The sequence below is a fragment of the Felis catus genome, chromosome C2, assembly GCF_018350175.1.
Source record: "Felis catus isolate Fca126 chromosome C2, F.catus_Fca126_mat1.0, whole genome shotgun sequence".
NCBI classification, from domain to species: Eukaryota; Metazoa; Chordata; class Mammalia; order Carnivora; family Felidae; genus Felis; species Felis catus.
The window spans coordinates 95,505,204-95,512,313 of record NC_058376.1 but is presented as its reverse complement, the minus strand read 5'-3'; the positions used below and the strand labels follow the sequence as shown (position 1 = coordinate 95,512,313).

The 7,110-nt window shown below is 44.2% G+C and overlaps 1 long non-coding RNA gene across 1 annotated transcript; it reads left to right on the top strand.

Moving 5' to 3' along the window:
• The first annotated feature begins 3,012 nt into the window (after nt 1–3,012).
• Nucleotides 3,013–6,581, top strand: LOC109491392. Its single transcript, XR_006585271.1, has 3 exons — nt 3,013–3,125; nt 3,411–3,539; nt 5,553–6,581. It is a non-coding gene; the product is annotated as an uncharacterized LOC109491392 (long non-coding RNA).
• Nucleotides 6,582–7,110: the final 529 nt, after the last annotated feature.

Genomic DNA, 7,110 nt, shown 5'->3' with positions numbered 1-7,110 from the left:
AAATACTGAACACTTTTGTACTGGAGGTAAACAGCTGAAAGCATCAATTTGCCAAGAAAAGGCACATTCCTGTTAATCCTGCTGAAAATTTCCACCATGCCTCAATTCCAGGCAGTTATTTACTTCATCGCCCAAAATAACCAATTGTACAATATGCCGTAAGTTGCATTCAACAACCTCACACCTTCTCCTTCGCGGGTTTTTCATCAACAACTTTTTTAGATTGTTGTTGACACCACTTTATAATTTGCACATTGTAACTTGGTAGTAAGAGTAACTCAGAAGAATGATAGCTGTCCACTTGCAAATTCTTGAAAGGATGAGTTCCTTTATTTTTATTTTTATTTTTTTTAAATAGAGGGGAGGGGCACCTGGGTGGCTCAGTCGGTTAAGTGCCTGACTCTTGATTTCTGCTCAGCTCATGATCTCATGATTTGTGAGTTCGAGCCTTTCGTGGTGCTTGGGATTCTCTGTCACTCCCTCTGCCCTCCCCCCCAGCCCACTCTCAAAATAAATAAATACACTTAGAAAAAAAAATAAAGGGCAAAGCTTGTACGTTATAATGAGGCCTGGTGTTTCGTTTCGTTTCGTTTTGTTTTTTACTTCTGTTTGATTTTCAGTGATGCCAGAGGAATTTCAGTTTCCCAAAGAAAGTTGTTCCTCAATGTCAGGTCCACCCAAAAAGGAATATTATTTATGGGTTTTAATAGCTGACGTGAGCCAGGCATATGCTAACCATTTAGCATTAAATGTAAGTAGCAGTGTCTCCACAGATTCAGGATCCAACATCCAACCACACACCAACCCCCGTCCCTTCTTTTTCATCAGTTTTTTTTTCCACCACACCTATTGCCACCTCAAGACCTTAACACGTGCTGTCCCCATGCCCTGGGAGTGGGCACCTTATATCTTTCAGGCATGTGTCACTTGTACAGAGAAGACAACCTCAGGCTACACCACCTGGCGGCCCCTCCCCTATTCTCTGTTGCACTTCACACGTTTTCTCCACAGCTGCTCTCACAATGTCGAAGTATGCCTTTGCTGGCTTATTTTATTATCATCTGTCACTTCCCCCCACTCTGGGAGTTGCATGAGAACAGGGGCCATGTCATTTCCACTTACCACTGTAGTCTGGGCACCGGGAGCAATGCTTGGCACATAGACCCTCCAGGAATAGTTATTAAATGAATGCATAAATGAGCAAATGAACAAACATGAGCTCTCTACTTTGGAAAGAGAAAGGTCCCAGGGGCGTCTGATTTCCCCAAGAGTGGAGATTGGCAGAGAAACTCTCAGCGCTACAGCAGCGTTGGGGCTAAGGAACCAGACTTTTAACAGACCACGCAGATGTTTTTTCTGCTTTAATAAAGACCGGAAAACTGAGCTAGGAGAAGGCCTTCACCCACACACTAAATGCTGACCTAGGCCAAAGAAGCTTTTTGCTACAGTTGGGAAGGTGAATCATTGTGGGGTTTTGTGGGATTCCCCAGCACTGATGTAAACGGAAGCTTTTAGAGAAGGCCCCAAATTTCTCAGGTAACAAATGGAAATCTGGGGAAAGGGAGGCCTCCCAAAATATTGAAGAGACTGCAACGCATAGACTACTTCAGTTGATTGTTAGTTTTCTGTTTTGTAGGAAGGATTTAGGAGAGGAGAATTTCATATAGATTGCCTCTATTGCCTTAACCAAGCGAATCCTAATGAAAGTGCTCCACGGAAGCACATTTCATACTTGGAAGGTGGATCTGATTCACAGAAATCCTCAAAAGCTAGTTGGAGTCAAGTCTCATGTGGGCAGCAAACCTGGGAAATACCGCTCTGGAAATTTGGACTTTAATTCCCCCTCCTTCCTACCAGCTGGTGGAAGAGCCTCTGCTGGAAATGACTTTGAGGTAAATGGGACATTTTGCTCCCTCTCTGTGGCCCACAGAGAAAGACTTAAATTCTCAGGGAAGAAGAAATGATGACTTAGAGAACATATTTTGTCTCCAGCACAATGATTCCCTAACTCTGTGCCCTTTGTCTCTGCATCGAGCGCTTCGAAAGTACCTCAGCTGCTTGCTGTGAACAAGGGGGTGGAGAGGGGATGCTTCCAAAGCTCTTCCAAGCCTCTATTTGCAGAACCCAGAGGAATATTTAATTAGTTCTGTACTCCAGGCTACTCAGAATAGGATTTCATAGGGTTGGAGTGTGCGGATGAAAAGAGAGGCCTTGTACCTCTAGTTTAGACCCCTTGTCCCTAGAAGCTCACCCAACAGCAGGGTTTTAGCCACAGGCCTGTGGGTGTCCTTTCGTGGGTGCTCTCTATGATAGTAGAGAATGTCCCACCCAGAGTCCCCCTTCCTCTCTCCCCACCCCCCATCCTTAGTCCACCTCCTTTACCGCATGAGTAACCGCCATTCTTACCCCATACCTCATCCCTACTGATAAGATGGGTAAGGGAAACAGGCATTTCTGGGGTTGGCGGAGGGCAGAAAAGAATTGCAATTGCCTTGCTTTTGTTTTCTGCGTTTTTTGGGTTTTTTTTTCATTTTGTTTTGTCTTTTGGTCACTTCTAAATTCCTTTTTTTTAAAAAGTCGACATCTTGCACCGTGAGGATTAATATCCCGTGGCTACGTTTCCAGGTCTACAATTAAGATTCATACTCTCTCTGCTAGCATGATTCTTGGGCCTTTGGGAATTAAAAGAGCATCTGTCTCCTTTTAAAACCTGGAGTAACATTACAAAGTCCCTTTCTATTAATGTGAGCTTAACAGAAACCATGTCTGATTTCCTCTTCTCAATTTCCTGTTTTCTTCACCCTCCGACAGCAGACAGAGATGTTATAAATGATGGTGGGCTGTATCGAATTAGGGCTTTTCGTATTGTAGGTCAAGCAAGTGTAGGTGTGAGGACCTAACTGCCATCTCTAACACCGTGTCTATGGGGAAAGATCTTCTATGTTCCAAATAAGGACAGACAAGCAAACTAGAAGACCTACTGTTACCGTGGAAACAGTCTCTATGTGTATGCACGGGTGGTCATACACATAACACACATAAAGGCAATGCTCTGGGGCATTCTGTCTGTGACAATCCTTTTGGGGCCTTGGTAAATCTGTGGCCTTACTGAGTCTTACTTTAAGGTAGGTGACTGCTCTAACAAATAGACTCGTAAGGGGGTAGAAGTTTATTTCTTCCTCTCTTAAGGACGGATGCTCTGGGTCTGCAGCTGGAAGGACGGGGTTCTATTTCCCGTTAACATTCAGGGGTCCAGGCTGATGGTGGCTCTGCCATCTTCAAACCACGAGAAGGGGAAAGGCTGGGAGGTATATACAGGGCACACGTTGTGGCCCAGGCCCCGACAGAACTTGCCTGACTCAGGCTCACATTACTTCTTCGAGAACTCAGTCCTTTGGCCTTTCCGACAGCAAAGGAGGTTGAAGAACGTCAGCCCATGGTGCGTCCAGGAAGAAGAGGTGACTAGCCATGGGTGGCCTGCCAGCTGCCTCCCCCATCCTGCGGCAGAACTTCTTTCAGACTGAGTCACATCAGATCAGGTGGGAAGTCCTACATTGTGATCAGAGGGTCACCACCACAACCCCCTGTTGGTACCTGGCTGCTATGTCCCGCTTCGATTTCCTTCTTCAATCCCTGGCTCCGCTGGACTTCCAGCCCCTTCCTTTGCTCTCCTCCAGTGCCCTGCTCCCAGTCAGTGTGGTCTCAGGCTCACAGTCTCTCCTTGCTACTCAGTATCTACCAATTGAGTCTCCCGGTCTCTTATTCAGATACCCGCTGGATTCCCTTGGCTTTTCACTCATGTGTCTTGTGAGTCCCATTATGTTCCTCCTAATGAGGACAGCAGCCCCGGGGCTCTGATGCCCCATGCCCAGGACACTGCCCTTCCTGATGCCCCATGCCCAGGACGCTGCCCTTCATGGCCTCTCATTGGCTTTGACACTTTAGTCTCCTCCTTTGTTCTCCTCACCTCCATCTGACCTCCCCTCACCTCCCCCCCCCCCCCCCCCCCCCAGCTAGTTGCTGGTGTGGCCTTTTCGAAGTTGTCTATTTCACACCCAAGCACACTCAGCGTCTTTGCTCTCCCAAGCTGCAGACCGCATCTGTGTTAGGGGCCTAGGGGCCAAGGCCCAGCTTCTCCTTCCTGTGAGGAGCTCCCTAGCTAGAAGTCTTCTGTGGCCCAGGCAGTACGGAAGACATATAGACATGAAACAGACTCAGTAAGAATCCTTCATTAGGCACTTCACATATGTCAACAGCCTTGTAGTGGTGGGATTATTTTTATGTAGGTGACCTGCCACCCCCTCCCCTATCTAAGCTGATCTATACTTAATGAGTATCTTATTATAGCCCATGTACTGTGGCACATATATACTTCTTTGTTTACTCCACTGCACCTAGTACACACTAAGCACTCACTAAGTGCTGTCGATACTAGCCCTTCCCTCATCCACTTATTATTTTAAGGGAAATCCTTTTTACGTTTTTATTTTTTTAACTGTATTTGTTTGTTTTGAGAGAGACAGAGACAGTGTGAGTGTGGGAGGGGCAGAGAGTGAGAGAGAGACCGAGAAGAGAGAGAGACACAAGCAGGCTCCGGGCTGTCAGTGCAGAGCCCAGCACGGGGCTTGAACTCACAAAACCCTGGGATCATGACCAGAGCCGAAACCAAGAGTCGGATGCTTAGCTTACTGAGCCACCCAGGTACCCCAACGGTAATCCTTTTTAAAGTGAAGGTTTAGATGATTTAAGCATTGGCTACTCAGCGCTTGAACTAGGTATTACCAAACAAGCAATGACAGAATAGACGATAGAAAAGGCTAAATATATAGCCCTACTGAGGAAGATTTTATCAAAAACTAAAGGGGCTCAGTCAGTTGGGTGTCTGACTGCATGGCTCAGTCAGTTGGGTGTCTGACTGCATGGCTCAGTCAGTTGGGTGTCTGACTTCGGCTCAGGTCATGATCTCACTGCTTGTGAGTTCGAGCCTCACATCGGGCTCTGTGCTGACAGCTCAGAGCCTGGAGTCTGCCTCAGATTTTGTGTGTCCCTCTCTCTGCTGCCCACCCCCACTCGCTCTCTCTCTCAAAAATAAACATTAAAAAAAATTTTAAAAACCCCAAAAACTAAAGGGGCACATCGGTGGCTCAGTTGGTTAAGCTACCAACTTCGGCTCAGGTCATGATCTTTCAGTTTGTGAGTTCAAGCCCCACATCAGGCTCTGTGCTGACAGCTTGGATCCTGGAGCCTGCTTCGGATTCTGTGTCTCCCTCGCTCTCTGCCCCTCCCCCACTCTTACTCTCTCTTTCTTTCTCAAAAATAAATAAACATTAAAGGAATTAAAAAAAAAAAACTAAAGAGAAAGGCTGTTTAAAGACTATATATCCTAGAAAGATGTAAAGGTAGATATTTATGGACTATTCTGAAGCGTGCTTTGTCATTGTACCTATAATGTGGTGTGGCTATGCTTTTAACAGCATTATAAGTACATTTTGAAATGAGAATCTGTCTTCACAAAAATATGACAGCTATAAAGAGAAATATCATCTATGCAGGCTACAAGTTGACCTGATCAAGAAATTCTTCAGACCCTCGTTTATATCTTTTGGCTAAGTGAACCTGGAGAAGGAATTGTAAATTACGGAATAATAGTCAAAGTTTGAAAAGGGGGATCTGCCAGGTAGGAAATAAATTCTCTTTTAAAGAACCCACTTTATTTGAAATGAAGGAAAAAACTGATGGATGGCTTAAAAGGAAATGTTTGACTGAAGCCTGCCTGCTGTACCCATAGCTACCTGCCCACAAGAATGTGGCTCCCTGGTGACAGCTGCACTAATTATAGAAAAACAAGTTGAGTGGAAGAAGACGAATTATGTAAATTTACATTGACTGAGGATCCTGTTGGAGCATTAGGAATTTTGATTATTAAAAATAAATCCAAAATGTTCTTACGTGGCAAAGGAATTGAACTGAAGGACAATTTGCTAGAGTCTTAGCATGAAATCTGGATCAGCAAAAATAACATTTATTAACGTTACTGTAAACTACTTGCAGGTAAGAGCCGTTCTGTGGATTTGAGAGGGAATCTAAAGTCTGTTTTGGGCTGTAAGTTTACATTTTGGTTTTTGTTTATAAAAAAAATATGATACGTACTCCCCAAATCACATTTTTTTTCATAAACTCTTGCTGTTAAAATAGAAGCCTGAAACTTTCTGTGTTCCATTTCAAGCAGTTTTCTTATTCTAAAGTATAAATCTAGCTTAAAAGCTTAGGATTAGAAAACAGTGAAGAATGGAAAACCACTCAATCTTCTGAAAGAAAACATTTTTTTTATTTGTGTTCAAAGATGGGCCATTGAAATCAATACCTTAATAAGGATGTCAAACAGGATTCTTTACACATTCAAAAATTTGATAAAGTCAGGTTTAGTGACTGTGTTCATAAAAGCCAATGCACCTGGTGGTTAAAAATTTTGCTTAGTGAAACATTACTCAACACTTAATTTAATATGCTGTAATTAAAAAGAATTTTTTAATGTTTATTCGTTTTTGAGAGACAGAGAAAGAGACTGAGCACTAGCAGGGGAGGAGCAGAGAGAGAGGGAGACACAGAATCTGAAGCAGGCTCCAGGCTCTGAGCTGTCAGCACAGAGCCTGATGCGGGGCTCGAACTCATGGACCGTGAGGTCATGACCTGAGCTAAAGTCGAATGCTCAACCATAATATGCTGTAATTTTAAATGAATCTTTTTTCCTACTCAGACACCATGGAAATGCAGCTAGATTGTTTTAGACACTCATTCAGTGAACCAAAAAAGTGACTTATTGCTTGCTACATACCGGGAAGGTGACGGGTCTGCCACGAAGGCATGGTTCACAAGTTTCTTTTTTCATTCACTCCTCACCATCGCAGCACTTTAACCAAGTGAGGAAAGCACTGTTACATCGGGGTCAGAAAACTGTCTGAATGCAAATAGCCCTGTATTTATTGCCACTCTTACTCCCCAAGTTTATGTATGTTTTAGTAATCTGCAGTTCAGAGGAGAATTACCCAAGCCTTTTCCCAATGCAGATCTTTCACGATGTGTCTTCTACTGAAAACCCCTGTGCAGATA